Below are 17225 nucleotides of genomic sequence, written 5' to 3'. Positions count from 1 at the left end.
TCAAGTCATGAATTTTTATGCAATTGCGCCAATTTTTTTCATGAGGATCGACCATGTAAGAATGCATCCATACACCAAACATTTTTGTTCGGAAACTAATGCTTTTGAGAATAGCTCTCATGGCGTAAAAGTGATGCATGTGAAAAAGTTGGAATCGCTGATGTATTTATAGTTCGGCCTCAAGTCAAGAATTGTTATGCAATTGCGCCAATATTTTTCATGTCGGTCGACCATGTAAGAATGCATCCACACACCAAATATTTTTGTTCGGAAACTAATACTTTTGAGAATAGCTCTCATGGCGTAAAAGTCATGCATGTGAAAAAGTTCGAATCGCTGATGTATTTATAGTTCGGCCTCAAGTCATGAATTTTTATGCAATTGCGCCAATTGTTTTTATGTCGGTCGACGATGTAAGAATGCATCCACACACCAAATATTTTTGTTCGGAAACTAATACTTTTGAGAATAGCTCTCATGGCGTAAAAGTGATGCATGTGAAAAAGTTCGAATCGCTGATGTATTTATAGTTCGGCCTCAAGTCATGAATTTTTATGCAATTGCGCCAATTTTTTTCATGTCGGTCGACCATGTAAGAATGCATCCACACACCAAATATTTTTGTTCGGAAACTAAAACTTTTGAGAATAGCTCTCATGGCGTAAAAGTCATGCATGTGAAAAAGTTCGAATCGCTGATGTATTTATAGTTCGGCCTCAAGTCATGAATTTTTATGCAATTGCGCCAATTTTCTTTATGTCGGTCGACCATGTAAGAATGCATCCACACACCAAATATTTTTGTTCGGAAACTAAAACTTTTGAGAATAGCTCTCATGGCGTAAAAGTCATGCATGTGAAAAAGTTGGAATCGCTGATGTATTTATAGTTCGGCCTCAAGTCATGAATTTTTATGCAATTGCGCCAATTTTTTTCATGAGGATCGACCATGTAAGAATGCATCCACACACCAAATATTTTTGTTCGGAAACTAATACTTTTGAGAATAGCTCTCATGGCGTAAAAGTCATGCATGTGAAAAAGTTCGAATCGCTGATGTATTTATAGTTCGGCCTCAAGTCATGAATTTTTATGCAATTGCGCCAATTTTTTTTATGAGGATCGACCATGTAAGAATGCATCCACACACCAAATATTTTTGTTCGGAAACTAAAACTTTTGAGAATATCTCTCATGGCGTAAAAGTCATGCATGTGAAAAAGTTCGAATTGCTCATGCATTTATAGTTCGGCCTCAAGTCATGAATTTTTATGCAATTGCGCCAATTTTTTTTATGTCGGTCGACCATGTAAGAATGCATCCACACACCAAATATTTTTGTTCGGAAACTAATGCTTTTGAGAATAGCTCTCATGGCGTAAAAGTGATGCATGTGAAAAAGTTCGAATCGCTGATGTATTTATAGTTCGGCCTCAAGTCATGAATTTTTATGCAATTGCGCCAATTTTTTTTATGAGGATCGACCATGTAAGAATACATCCACACACCAAATATTTTTGTTCGGAAACTAAAACTTTTGAGAATAGCTCTCATGGCGTAAAAGTCATGCATGTGAAAAAGTTCGAATCGCTCATGCATTTATAGTTCGGCCTCAAGTCATGAATTTTTATGCAATTGCGCCAATTTTTTTCATGTCGGTCGACGATGTAAGAATGCATCCACACACCAAATATTTTTGTTCGGAAACTAATACTTTTGGGAATAGCTCTCATGGCGTAAAAGTCATGCATGTGAAAAAGTTCGAATCGCTGATGTATTTATAGTTCGGCCTCAAGTCATGAATTTTTATGCAATTGCGCCAATTTTTTTCATGAGGATCGACCATGTAAGAATGCATCCACACACCAAATATTTTTGTTCGGAAACTAATACTTTTGAGAATAGCTCTCATGGCGTAAAAGTGATGCATGTGAAAAAGTTCGAATCGCTGATGTATTTATAGTTCGGCCTCAAGTCATGAATTTTTATGCAATTGCGCCAATTTTTTTCATGAGGATCGACCATGTAAGAATGCATCCATACACCAAACATTTTTGTTCGGAAACTAATGCTTTTGAGAATAGCTCTCATGGCGTAAAAGTGATGCATGTGAAAAAGTTGGAATCGCTGATGTATTTATAGTTCGGCCTCAAGTCAAGAATTTTTATGCAATTGCGCCAATATTTTTCATGTCGGTCGACCATGTAAGAATGCATCCACACACCAAATATTTTTGTTCGGAAACTAATACTTTTGAGAATAGCTCTCATGGCGTAAAAGTCATGCATGTGAAAAAGTTCGAATCGCTGATGTATTTATAGTTCGGCCTCAAGTCATGAATTTTTATGCAATTGCGCCAATTGTTTTTATGTCGGTCGACGATGTAAGAATGCATCCACACACCAAATATTTTTGTTCGGAAACTAAAACTTTTGAGAATAGCTCTCATGGCGTAAAAGTCATGCATGTGAAAAAGTTGGAATCGCTGATGTATTTATAGTTCGGCCTCAAGTCAAGAATTTTTATGCAATTGCGCCAATATTTTTCATGTCGGTCGACCATGTAAGAATGCATCCACACACCAAATATTTTTGTTCGGAAACTAATACTTTTGAGAATAGCTCTCATGGCGTAAAAGTCATGCATGTGAAAAAGTTCGAATCGCTGATGTATTTATAGTTCGGCCTCAAGTCATGAATTTTTATGCAATTGCGCCAATTTTTTTCATGAGGATCGACCATGTCAGAATGCATCCACACACCAAATATTTTTGTTCGGAAACTAATACTTTTGAGAATAGCTCTCATGGCGTAAAAGTCATGCATGTGAAAAAGTTCGAATCGCTGATGTATTTATAGTTCGGCCTCAAGTCATGAATTTTTATGCAATTGCGCCAATTGTTTTTATGTCGGTCGACGATGTAAGAATGCATCCACACACCAAATATTTTTGTTCGGAAACTAAAACTTTTGAGAATAGCTCTCATGGCGTAAAAGTCATGCATGTGAAAAAGTTCGAATCGCTCATGCATTTATAGTTCGGCCTCAAGTCATGAATTTTTATGCAATTGCGCCAATTTTTTTTATGTCGGTCGACCATGTAAGAATGCATCCACACACCAAATATTTTTGTTCGGAAACTAATACTTTTGGGAATAGCTCTCATGGCGTAAAAGTCATGCATGTGAAAAAGTTCGAATCGCTGATGTATTTATAGTTCGGCCTCAAGTCATGAATTTTTATGCAATTGCGCCAATTTTTTTCATGAGGATCGACCATGTAAGAATGCATCCACACACCAAATATTTTTGTTCGGAAACTAATACTTTTGAGAATAGCTCTCATGGCGTAAAAGTGATGCATGTGAAAAAGTTCGAATCGCTGATGTATTTATAGTTCGGCCTCAAGTCATGAATTTTTATGCAATTGCGCCAATTTTTTTCATGAGGATCGACCATGTAAGAATGCATCCATACACCAAACATTTTTGTTCGGAAACTAATGCTTTTGAGAATAGCTCTCATGGCGTAAAAGTGATGCATGTGAAAAAGTTGGAATCGCTGATGTATTTATAGTTCGGCCTCAAGTCAAGAATTGTTATGCAATTGCGCCAATATTTTTCATGTCGGTCGACCATGTAAGAATGCATCCACACACCAAATATTTTTGTTCGGAAACTAATACTTTTGAGAATAGCTCTCATGGCGTAAAAGTCATGCATGTGAAAAAGTTCGAATCGCTGATGTATTTATAGTTCGGCCTCAAGTCATGAATTTTTATGCAATTGCGCCAATTGTTTTTATGTCGGTCGACGATGTAAGAATGCATCCACACACCAAATATTTTTGTTCGGAAACTAATACTTTTGAGAATAGCTCTCATGGCGTAAAAGTGATGCATGTGAAAAAGTTCGAATCGCTGATGTATTTATAGTTCGGCCTCAAGTCATGAATTTTTATGCAATTGCGCCAATTTTTTTCATGTCGGTCGACCATGTAAGAATGCATCCACACACCAAATATTTTTGTTCGGAAACTAAAACTTTTGAGAATAGCTCTCATGGCGTAAAAGTCATGCATGTGAAAAAGTTCGAATCGCTGATGTATTTATAGTTCGGCCTCAAGTCATGAATTTTTATGCAATTGCGCCAATTTTCTTTATGTCGGTCGACCATGTAAGAATGCATCCACACACCAAATATTTTTGTTCGGAAACTAAAACTTTTGAGAATAGCTCTCATGGCGTAAAAGTCATGCATGTGAAAAAGTTGGAATCGCTGATGTATTTATAGTTCGGCCTCAAGTCAAGAATTTTTATGCAATTGCGCCAATATTTTTCATGTCGGTCGACCATGTAAGAATGCATCCACACACCAAATATTTTTGTTCGGAAACTAATACTTTTGAGAATAGCTCTCATGGCGTAAAAGTGATGCATGTGAAAAAGTTCGAATCGCTGATGTATTTATAGTTCGGCCTCAAGTCATGAATTTTTATGCAATTGCGCCAATTTTTTTCATGAGGATCGACCATGTAAGAATGCATCCATACACCAAACATTTTTGTTCGGAAACTAATGCTTTTGAGAATAGCTCTCATGGCGTAAAAGTCATGCATGTGAAAAAGTTCGAATCGCTGATGTATTTATAGTTCGGCCTCAAGTCATGAATTTTTATGCAATTGCGCCAATTTTTTTATGTCGGTCGACCATGTAAGAATGCATCCACACACCAAATATTTTTGTTCGGAAACTAAAACTTTTGAGAATATCTCTCATGGCGTAAAAGTCATGCATGTGAAAAAGTTCGAATCGCTGATGTATTTATAGTTCGGCCTCAAGTCAAGAATTTTTATGCAATTGCGCCAATATTTTTCATGTCGGTCGACCATGTAAGAATGCATCCACACACCAAATATTTTTGTTCGGAAACTAATACTTTTGAGAATAGCTCTCATGGCGTAAAAGTCATGCATGTGAAAAAGTTCGAATCGCTGATGTATTTATAGTTCGGCCTCAAGTCATGAATTTTTATGCAATTGCGCCAATTTTTTTTATGAGGATCGACCATGTAAGAATGCATCCACACACCAAATATTTTTGTTCGGAAACTAAAACTTTTGAGAATAGCTCTCATGGCGTAAAAGTCATGCATGTGAAAAAGTTCGAATCGCTCATGCATTTATAGTTCGGCCTCAAGTCATGAATTTTTATGCAATTGCGCCAATTTTTTTCATGTCGGTCGACCATGTAAGAATGCATCCACACACCAAATATTTTTGTTCGGAAACTAATACTTTTGGGAATAGCTCTCATGGCGTAAAAGTCATGCATGTGAAAAAGTTCGAATCGCTGATGTATTTATAGTTCGGCCTCAAGTCATGAATTTTTATGCAATTGCGCCAATTTTTTTCATGAGGATCGACCATGTAAGAATGCATCCACACACCAAATATTTTTGTTCGGAAACTAATACTTTTGAGAATAGCTCTCATGGCGTAAAAGTCATGCATGTGAAAAAGTTCGAATCGCTGATGTATTTATAGTTCGGCCTCAAGTCATGAATTTTTATGCAATTGCGCCAATTTTTTTCATGAGGATCGACCATGTAAGAATGCATCCATACACCAAACATTTTTGTTCGGAAACTAATGCTTTTGAGAATAGCTCTCATGGCGTAAAAGTGATGCATGTGAAAAAGTTCGAATCGCTGATGTATTTATAGTTCGGCCTCAAGTCAAGAATTTTTATGCAATTGCGCTAATATTTTTCATGTCGGTCGACCATGTAAGAATGCATCCACACACCAAATATTTTTGTTCGGAAACTAATACTTTTGAGAATAGCTCTCATGGCGTAAAAGTCATGCATGTGAAAAAGTTCGAATCGCTGATGTATTTATAGTTCGGCCTCAAGTCATGAATTTTTATGCAATTGCGCCAATTGTTTTTATGTCGGTCGACGATGTAAGAATGCATCCACACACCAAATATTTTTGTTCGGAAACTAAAACTTTTGAGAATAGCTCTCATGGCGTAAAAGTCATGCATGTGAAAAAGTTCGAATCGCTGATGTATTTATAGTTCGGCCTCAAGTCATGAATTTTTATGCAATTGCGCCAATTTTCTTTATGTCGGTCGACCATGTAAGAATGCATCCACACACCAAATATTTTTGTTCGGAAACTAAAACTTTTGAGAATAGCTCTCATGGCGTAAAAGTCATGCATGTGAAAAAGTTCGAATCGCTGATGTATTTATAGTTCGGCCTCAAGTCATGAATTTTTATGCAATTGCGCCAAATTTTTTCATGTCGGTCGACCATGTAAGAATGCATCCACACACCAAACATTTTTGTTCGGAAACTAATACTTTTGAGAATAGCTCTCATGGCGTAAAAGTCATGCATGTGAAAAAGTTCGAATCGCTGATGTATTTATAGTTCGGCCTCAAGTGATGAATTTTTATGCAATTGCGCCAATTTTTTTTATGTCGGTCGACCATGTAAGAATGCATCCACACACCAAATATTTTTGTTCGGAAACTAATACTTTTGAGAATAGCTCTCATGGCGTAAAAGTCATGCATGTGAAAAAGTTCGAATCGCTGATGTATTTATAGTTCGGCCTCAAGTCATGAATTTTTATGCAATTGCGCCAATTGTTTTTATGTCGGTCGACGATGTAAGAATGCATCCACACACCAAATATTTTTGTTCGGAAACTAATACTTTTGAGAATAGCTCTCATGGCGTAAAAGTCATGCATGTGAAAAAGTTCGAATCGCTGATGTATTTATAGTTCGGCCTCAAGTCATGAATTTTTATGCAATTGCGCCAATTTTTTTTATGAGGATCGACCATGTAAGAATGCATCCACACACCAAACATTTTTGTTCGGAAACTAATACTTTTGAGAATAGCTCTCATGGCGTAAAAGTCATGCATGTGAAAAAGTTCGAATCGCTGATGTATTTATAGTTCGGCCTCAAGTCATGAATTTTTATGCAATTGCGCCAATTTTTTTTATGAGGATCGACCATGTAAGAATGCATCCACACACCAAATATTTTTGTTCGGAAACTAAAACTTTTGAGAATAGCTCTCATGGCGTAAAAGTCATGCATGTGAAAAAGTTCGAATCGCTCATGCATTTATAGTTCGGCCTCAAGTCATGAATTTTTATGCAATTGCGCCAATTTTTTTCATGTCGGTCGACCATGTAAGAATGCATCCACACACCAAATATTTTTGTTCGGAAACTAATACTTTTGGGAATAGCTCTCATGGCGTAAAAGTCATGCATGTGAAAAAGTTCGAATCGCTGATGTATTTATAGTTCGGCCTCAAGTCATGAATTTTTATGCAATTGCGCCAATTTTTTTCATGAGGATCGACCATGTAAGAATGCATCCACACACCAAATATTTTTGTTCGGAAACTAATACTTTTGAGAATAGCTCTCATGGCGTAAAAGTCATGCATGTGAAAAAGTTCGAATCGCTGATGTATTTATAGTTCGGCCTCAAGTCATGAATTTTTATGCAATTGCGCCAATTTTTTTCATGAGGATCGACCATGTAAGAATGCATCCATACACCAAACATTGTTGTTCGGAAACTAATGCTTTTGAGAATAGCTCTCATGGCGTAAAAGTGATGCATGTGAAAAAGTTCGAATCGCTGATGTATTTATAGTTCGGCCTCAAGTCAAGAATTTTTATGCAATTGCGCTAATATTTTTCATGTCGGTCGACCATGTAAGAATGCATCCACACACCAAATATTTTTGTTCGGAAACTAATACTTTTGAGAATAGCTCTCATGGCGTAAAAGTCATGCATGTGAAAAAGTTCGAATCGCTGATGTATTTATAGTTCGGCCTCAAGTCATGAATTTTTATGCAATTGCGCCAATTGTTTTTATGTCGGTCGACGATGTAAGAATGCATCCACACACCAAATATTTTTGTTCGGAAACTAAAACTTTTGAGAATAGCTCTCATGGCGTAAAAGTCATGCATGTGAAAAAGTTCGAATCGCTGATGTATTTATAGTTCGGCCTCAAGTCATGAATTTTTATGCAATTGCGCCAATTTTCTTTATGTCGGTCGACCATGTAAGAATGCATCCACACACCAAATATTTTTGTTCGGAAACTAAAACTTTTGAGAATAGCTCTCATGGCGTAAAAGTCATGCATGTGAAAAAGTTCGAATCGCTGATGTATTTATAGTTCGGCCTCAAGTCATGAATTTTTATGCAATTGCGCCAATTTTTTTCATGAGGATCGACCATGTAAGAATGCATCCATACACCAAACATTTTTGTTCGGAAACTAATGCTTTTGAGAATAGCTCTCATGGCGTAAAAGTCATGCATGTGAAAAAGTTCGAATCGCTGATGTATTTATAGTTCGGCCTCAAGTCATGAATTTTTATGCAATTGCGCCAATTTTTTTTATGAATATCGACCATGTAAGAATGCATCCACACACCAAATATTTTTGTTCGGAAACTAAAACTTTTGAGAATAGCTCTCATGGCGTAAAAGTCATGCATGTGAAAAAGTTCGAATCGCTCATGCATTTATAGTTCGGCCTCAAGTCATGAATTTTTATGCAATTGCGCCATTTTTTTGTATGTCGGTCGACCATGTAAGAATGCATCCACACACCAAATATTTTTGTTCGGAAACTAATACTTTTGGGAATAGCTCTCATGGCGTAAAAGTCATGCATGTGAAAAAGTTCGAATCGCTGATGTATTTATAGTTCGGCCTCAAGTCATGAATTTTTATGCAATTGCGCCAATTTTTTTCATGAGGATCGACCATGTAAGAATGCATCCACACACCAAATATTTTTGTTCGGAAACTAATACTTTTGAGAATAGCTCTCATGGCGTAAAAGTGATGCATGTGAAAAAGTTCGAATCGCTGATGTATTTATAGTTCGGCCTCAAGTCATGAATTTTTATGCAATTGCGCCAATTTTTTTCATGAGGATCGACCATGTAAGAATGCATCCATACACCAAACATTTTTGTTCGGAAAGTAATGCTTTTGAGAATAGCTCTCATGGCGTAAAAGTCATGCATGTGAAAAAGTTCGAATCGCTGATGTATTTATAGTTCGGCCTCAAGTCATGAATTTTTATGCAATTGCGCCAATTTTTTTATGTCGGTCGACCATGTAAGAATGCATCCACACACCAAATATTTTTGTTCGGAAACTAAAACTTTTGAGAATATCTCTCATGGCGTAAAAGTCATGCATGTGAAAAAGTTGGAATCGCTGATGTATTTATAGTTCGGCCTCAAGTCAAGAATTTTTATGCAATTGCGCCAATATTTTTCATGTCGGTCGACCATGTAAGAATGCATCCACACACCAAATATTTTTGTTCGCAAACTAATACTTTTGAGAATAGCTCTCATGGCGTAAAAGTCATGCATGGGAAAAAGTTCGAATCGCTCATGCATTTATAGTTCGGCCTCAAGTCATGAATTTTTATGCAATTGCGCCAATTTTTTTTATGTCGGTCGACCATGTAAGAATGCATCCACACACCAAATATTTTTGTTCGGAAACTAAAACTTTTGAGAATAGCTCTCATGGCGTAAAAGTCATGCATGTGAAAAAGTTCGAATCGCTCATGCATTTATAGTTCGGCCTCAAGTCATGAATTTTTATGCAATTGCGCCAATTTTTTTTATGTCGGTCGACCATGTAAGAATGCATCCACACACCAAATATTTTTGTTCGGAAACTAATACTTTTGGGAATAGCTCTCATGGCGTAAAAGTCATGCATGTGAAAAAGTTCGAATCGCTGATGTATTTATAGTTCGGCCTCAAGTCATGAATTTTTATGCAATTGCGCCAATTTTTTTCATGAGGATCGACCATGTAAGAATGCATCCACACACCAAATATTTTTGTTCGGAAACTAATACTTTTGAGAATAGCTCTCATGGCGTAAAAGTCATGCATGTGAAAAAGTTCGAATCGCTGATGTATTTATAGTTCGGCCTCAAGTCATGAATTTTTATGCAATTGCGCCAATTTTTTTCATGAGGATCGACCATGTAAAAATGCATCCACACACCAAATATTTTTGCTCGGAAACTAAAACTTTTGAGAATAGCTCTAATGGCGTAAAAGTCATGCATGTGAAAAAGTTCGAATCGCTGATGTATTTATAGTTCGGCCTCAAGTCATGAATTTCTATGCAATTGCGCCAATTTTCTTTATGTCGGTCGACCATGTAAGAATGCATCCACACACCAAATATTTTTGTTCGGAAACTAAAACTTTTGAGAATAGCTCTCATGGCGTAAAAGTCATGCATGTGAAAAAGTTGGAATCGCTGATGTATTTATAGTTCGGCCTCAAGTCAAGAATTTTTATGCAATTGCGCCAATATTTTTCATGTCGGTCGACCATGTAAGAATGCATCCACACACCAAATATTTTTGTTCGGAAACTAAAACTTTTGAGAATAGCTCTCATGGCGTAAAAGTCATGCATGTGAAAAAGTTCGAATCGCTCATGCATTTATAGTTCGGCCTCAAGTCATGAATTTTTATGCAATTGCGCCATTTTTTTTTATGTCGGTCGACCATGTAAGAATGCATCCACACACCAAATATTTTTGTTCGGAAACTAATACTTTTGGGAATAGCTCTCATGGCGTAAAAGTCATGCATGTGAAAAAGTTCGAATCGCTGATGTACTTATAGTTCGGCCTCAAGTCATGAATTTTTATGCAATTGCGCCAATTTTTTTCATGAGGATCGACCATGTAAGAATGCATCCACACACCAAATATTTTTGTTCGGAAACTAATACTTTTGAGAATAGCTCTCATGGCGTAAAAGTCATGCATGTGAAAAAGTTCGAATCGCTGATGTATTTATAGTTCGGCCTCAAGTCAAGAATTTTTATGCAATTGCGCCAATTTTTTTCATGAGGATCGACCATGTAAGAATGCATCCATACACCAAACATTTTTGTTCTGAAACTAATACTTTTGAGAATAGCTCTCATGGCGTAAAAGTCATGCATGTGAAAAAGTTCGAATCGCTGATGTATTTATAGTTCGGCCTCAAGTCATGAATTTCTATGCAATTGCGCCAATTTTTTTATGTCGGTCGACGATGTAAGAATGCATCCACACACCAAATATTTTTGTTCGGAAACTAATACTTTTGAGAATAGCTCTCATGGCGTAAAAGTCATGCATGTGAAAAAGTTCGAATCGCTGATGTATTTATAGTTCGGCCTCAAGTCAAGAATTTTTATGCAATTGCGCCAATATTTTTCATGTCGGTCGACCATGTAAGAATGCATCCACACACCAAATATTTTTGTTCGGAAACTAATACTTTTGAGAATAGCTCTCATGGCGTAAAAGTCATGCATGTGAAAAAGTTCGAATCGCTGATGTATTTATAGTTCGGCCTCAAGTCATGAATTTTTATGCAATTGCGCCAATTTTTTTTATGTCGGTCGACCATGTAAGAATGCATCCACACACCAAATATTTTTGTTCGGAAACTAAAACTTTTGGGAATAGCTCTCATGGCGTAAAAGTGATGCATGTGAAAAAGTTGGAATCGCTGATGTATTTATAGTTCGGCCTCAAGTCATGAATTTTTATGCAATTGCGCCAATTTTTTTCATGTCGGTCGACCATGTAAGAATGCATCCACACACCAAATATTTTTGCTCGGAAACTAAAACTTTTGAGAATAGCTCTAATGGCGTAAAAGTCATGCATGTGAAAAAGTTCGAATCGCTGATGTATTTATAGTTCGGCCTCAAGTCATGAATTTTTATGCAATTGCGCCAATTTTCTTTATGTCGGTCGACCATGTAAGAATGCATCCACACACCAAATATTTTTGTTCGGAAACTAAAACTTTTGAGAATAGCTCTCATGGCGTAAAAGTCATGCATGTGAAAAAGTTGGAATCGCTGATGTATTTATAGTTCGGCCTCAAGTCATGAATTTTTATGCAATTGCGCCAATTGTTTTTATGTCGGTCGACGATGTAAGAATGCATTCACACACCAAATATTTTTGTTCGGAAACTAATACTTTTGAGAATAGCTCTCATGGCGTAAAAGTCATGCATGTGAAAAAGTTCGAATCGCTGATGTATTTATAGTTCGGCCTCAAGTCATGAATTTTTATGCAATTGCGCCAATTTTTTTTATGTCGGTCGACCATGTAAGAATGCATCCACACACCAAATATTTTTGTTCGGAAACTAAACCTTTTCGGAATAGCTCTCATGGCGTAAAAGTCATGCATGTGAAAAGTTCGAATCGCTGATGTATTTATAGTTCGGCCTCAAGTCATGAATTTTTATGCAATTGCGCCAATTTTTTTCATGAGGATCGACCATGTAAGAATGCATCCACACACCAAATATTTTTGTTCGGAAACTAATTCTTTTGAGAATAGCTCTCATGGCGTAAAAGTCATGCATGTGAAAAAGTTCGAATCGCTGATGTATTTATAGTTCGGCCTCAAGTCATGAATTTTTATGCAATTGCGCCAATTTTTTTTATGAGGATCGACCATGTAAGAATGCATCCACACACCAAATATTTTTGTTCGGAAACTAAAACTTTTGAGAATAGCTCTCATGGCGTAAAAGTCATGCATGTGAAAAAGTTCGAATCGCTCATGCATTTATAGTTCGGCCTCAAGTCATGAATTTTTATGCAATTGCGCCAATTTTTTTTATGTCGGTCGACCATGTAAGAATGCATCCACACACCAAATATTTTTGTTCGGAAACTAATACTTTTGAGAATAGCTCTCATGGCGTAAAAGTCATGCATGTGAAAAAGTTCGAATCGCTGATGTATTTATAGTTCGGCCTCAAGTCATGAATTTTTATGCAATTGCGCCAATTTTTTTCATGAGGATCGACCATGTAAGAATGCATCCATACACCAAACATTTTTGTTCTGAAACTAATACTTTTGAGAATAGCTCTCATGGCGTAAAAGTCATGCATGTGAAAAAGTTCGAATCGCTGATGTATTTATAGTTCGGCCTCAAGTCATGAATTTCTATGCAATTGCGCCAATTTTTTTATGTCGGTCGACGATGTAAGAATGCATCCACACACCAAATATTTTTGTTCGGAAACTAATACTTTTGAGAATAGCTCTCATGGCGTAAAAGTCATGCATGTGAAAAAGTTCGAATCGCTGATGTATTTATAGTTCGGCCTCAAGTCAAGAATTTTTATGCAATTGCGCCAATATTTTTCATGTCGGTCGACCATGTAAGAATGCATCCACACACCAAATATTTTTGTTCGGAAACTAATACTTTTGAGAATAGCTCTCATGGCGTAAAAGTCATGCATGTGAAAAAGTTCGAATCGCTGATGTATTTATAGTTCGGCCTCAAGTCATGAATTTTTATGCAATTGCGCCAATTTTTTTTATGTCGGTCGACCATGTAAGAATGCATCCACACACCAAATATTTTTGTTCGGAAACTAAAACTTTTGGGAATAGCTCTCATGGCGTAAAAGTGATGCATGTGAAAAAGTTGGAATCGCTGATGTATTTATAGTTCGGCCTCAAGTCATGAATTTTTATGCAATTGCGCCAATTTTTTTCATGTCGGTCGACCATGTAAGAATGCATCCACACACCAAATATTTTTGCTCGGAAACTAAAACTTTTGAGAATAGCTCTAATGGCGTAAAAGTCATGCATGTGAAAAAGTTCGAATCGCTGATGTATTTATAGTTCGGCCTCAAGTCATGAATTTTTATGCAATTGCGCCAATTTTCTTTATGTCGGTCGACCATGTAAGAATGCATCCACACACCAAATATTTTTGTTCGGAAACTAAAACTTTTGAGAATAGCTCTCATGGCGTAAAAGTCATGCATGTGAAAAAGTTGGAATCGCTGATGTATTTATAGTTCGGCCTCAAGTCAAGAATTTTTATGCAATTGCGCCAATATTTTTCATGTCGGTCGACCATGTAAGAATGCATCCACACACCAAATATTTTTGTTCGGAAACTAATACTTTTGAGAATAGCTCTCATGGCGTAAAAGTCATGCATGTGAAAAAGTTCGAATCGCTGATGTATTTATAGTTCGGCCTCAAGTCATGAATTTTTATGCAATTGCGCCAATTGTTTTTATGTCGGTCGACGATGTAAGAATGCATTCACACACCAAATATTTTTGTTCGGAAACTAATACTTTTGAGAATAGCTCTCATGGCGTAAAAGTCATGCATGTGAAAAAGTTCGAATCGCTGATGTATTTATAGTTCGGCCTCAAGTCATGAATTTTTATGCAATTGCGCCAATTTTTTTTATGTCGGTCGACCATGTAAGAATGCATCCACACACCAAATATTTTTGTTCGGAAACTAAACCTTTTCGGAATAGCTCTCATGGCGTAAAAGTCATGCATGTGAAAAGTTCGAATCGCTGATGTATTTATAGTTCGGCCTCAAGTCATGAATTTTTATGCAATTGCGCCAATTTTTTTCATGAGGATCGACCATGTAAGAATGCATCCACACACCAAATATTTTTGTTCGGAAACTAATTCTTTTGAGAATAGCTCTCATGGCGTAAAAGTCATGCATGTGAAAAAGTTCGAATCGCTGATGTATTTATAGTTCGGCCTCAAGTCATGAATTTTTATGCAATTGCGCCAATTTTTTTTATGAGGATCGACCATGTAAGAATGCATCCACACACCAAATATTTTTGTTCGGAAACTAAAACTTTTGAGAATAGCTCTCATGGCGTAAAAGTCATGCATGTGAAAAAGTTCGAATCGCTCATGCATTTATAGTTCGGCCTCAAGTCATGAATTTTTATGCAATTGCGCCAATTTTTTTTATGTCGGTCGACCATGTAAGAATGCATCCACACACCAAATATTTTTGTTCGGAAACTAATACTTTTGAGAATAGCTCTCATGGCGTAAAAGTCATGCATGTGAAAAAGTTCGAATCGCTGATGTATTTATAGTTCGGCCTCAAGTCATGAATTTTTATGCAATTGCGCCAATTTTTTTCATGAGGATCGACCATGTAAGAATGCATCCACACACCAAATATTTTTGTTCGGAAACTAATACTTTTGAGAATAGCTCTCATGGCGTAAAAGTCATGCATGTGAAAAAGTTGGAATCGCTGATGTATTTATAGTTCGGCCTCAAGTCATGAATTTCTATGCAATTGCGCCAATTTTTTTATGTCGGTCGACCATGTAAGAATGCATCCACACACCAAATATTTTTGTTCGGAAACTAAAACTTTTGGGAATAGCTCTCATGGCGTAAAAGTGATGCATGTGAAAAAGTTGGAATCGCTGATGTATTTATAGTTCGGCCTCAAGTCATGAATTTTTATGCAATTGCGCCAATTTTTTTCATGTCGGTCGACCATGTAAGAATGCATCCACACACCAAATATTTTTGTTCGGAAACTAAAACTTTTGAGAATAGCTCTCATGGCGTAAAAGTCATGCATGTGAAAAAGTTCGAATCGCTCATGCATTTATAGTTCGGCCTCAAGTCATGAATTTTTATGCAATTGCGCCATTTTTTTTTATGTCGGTCGACCATGTAAGAATGCATCCACACACCAAATATTTTTGTTCGGAAACTAATACTTTTGGGAATAGCTCTCATGGCGTAAAAGTCATGCATGTGAAAAAGTTCGAATCGCTGATGTATTTATAGTTCGGCCTCAAGTCATGAATTTCTATGCAATTGCGCCAATTTTTTTATGTCGGTCGACCATGTAAGAATGCATCCACACACCAAATATTTTTGTTCGGAAACTAATACTTTTGAGAATATCTCTCATGGCGTAAAAGTCATGCATGTGAAAAAGTTCGAATCGCTGATGTATTTATAGTTCGGCCTCAAGTCAAGAATTTTTATGCAATTGCGCCAATATTTTTCATGTCGGTCGACCATGTAAGAATGCATCCACACACCAAATATTTTTGTTCGGAAACTAATACTTTTGAGAATAGCTCTCATGGCGTAAAAGTCATGCATGTGAAAAAGTTCGAATCGCTCATGCATTTATAGTTCGGCCTCAAGTCATGAATTTTTATGCAATTGCGCCAATTTTTTTTATGTCGGTCGACCATGTAAGAATGCATCCACACACCAAATATTTTTGTTCGGAAACTAAAACTTTTGGGAATAGCTCTCATGGCGTAAAAGTGATGCATGTGAAAAAGTTGGAATCGCTGATGTATTTATAGTTCGGCCTCAAGTCATGAATTTTTATGCAATTGCGCCAATTTTTTTCATGTCGGTCGACCATGTAAGAATGCATCCACACACCAAATATTTTTGCTCGGAAACTAAAACTTTTGAGAATAGCTCTAATGGCGTAAAAGTCATGCATGTGAAAAAGTTCGAATCGCTGATGTATTTATAGTTCGGCCTCAAGTCATGAATTTCTATGCAATTGCGCCAATTTTTTTATGTCGGTCGACCATGTAAGAATGCATCCACACACCAAATATTTTTGTTCGGAAACTAATACTTTTGAGAATATCTCTCATGGCGTAAAAGTCATGCATGTGAAAAAGTTCGAATCGCTGATGTATTTATAGTTCGGCCTCAAGTCAAGAATTTTTATGCAATTGCGCCAATATTTTTCATGTCGGTCGACCATGTAAGAATGCATCCACACACCAAATATTTTTGTTCGGAAACTAATACTTTTGAGAATAGCTCTCATGGCGTAAAAGTCATGCATGTGAAAAAGTTCGAATCGCTCATGCATTTATAGTTCGGCCTCAAGTCATGAATTTTTATGCAATTGCGCCAATTTTTTTTATGTCGGTCGACCATGTAAGAATGCATCCACACACCAAATATTTTTGTTCGGAAACTAAAACTTTTGGGAATAGCTCTCATGGCGTAAAAGTGATGCATGTGAAAAAGTTGGAATCGCTGATGTATTTATAGTTCGGCCTCAAGTCATGAATTTTTATGCAATTGCGCCAATTTTTTTCATGTCGGTCGACCATGTAAGAATGCATCCACACACCAAATATTTTTGCTCGGAAACTAAAACTTTTGAGAATAGCTCTAATGGCGTAAAAGTCATGCATGTGAAAAAGTTCGAATCGCTGATGTATTTATAGTTCGGCCTCAAGTCATGAATTTTTATGCAATTGCGCCAATTTTCTTTATGTCGGTCG

Source organism: Haliotis rufescens, unplaced genomic scaffold (assembly GCF_023055435.1).
Source record: "Haliotis rufescens isolate VD_foot unplaced genomic scaffold, xgHalRufe1.0.p SCAF_10, whole genome shotgun sequence".
Taxonomy (NCBI): domain Eukaryota; kingdom Metazoa; phylum Mollusca; class Gastropoda; order Lepetellida; family Haliotidae; genus Haliotis; species Haliotis rufescens.
The sequence above is the reverse complement of the archived record's forward strand: the minus strand, read 5'-3'. Positions refer to the sequence as shown.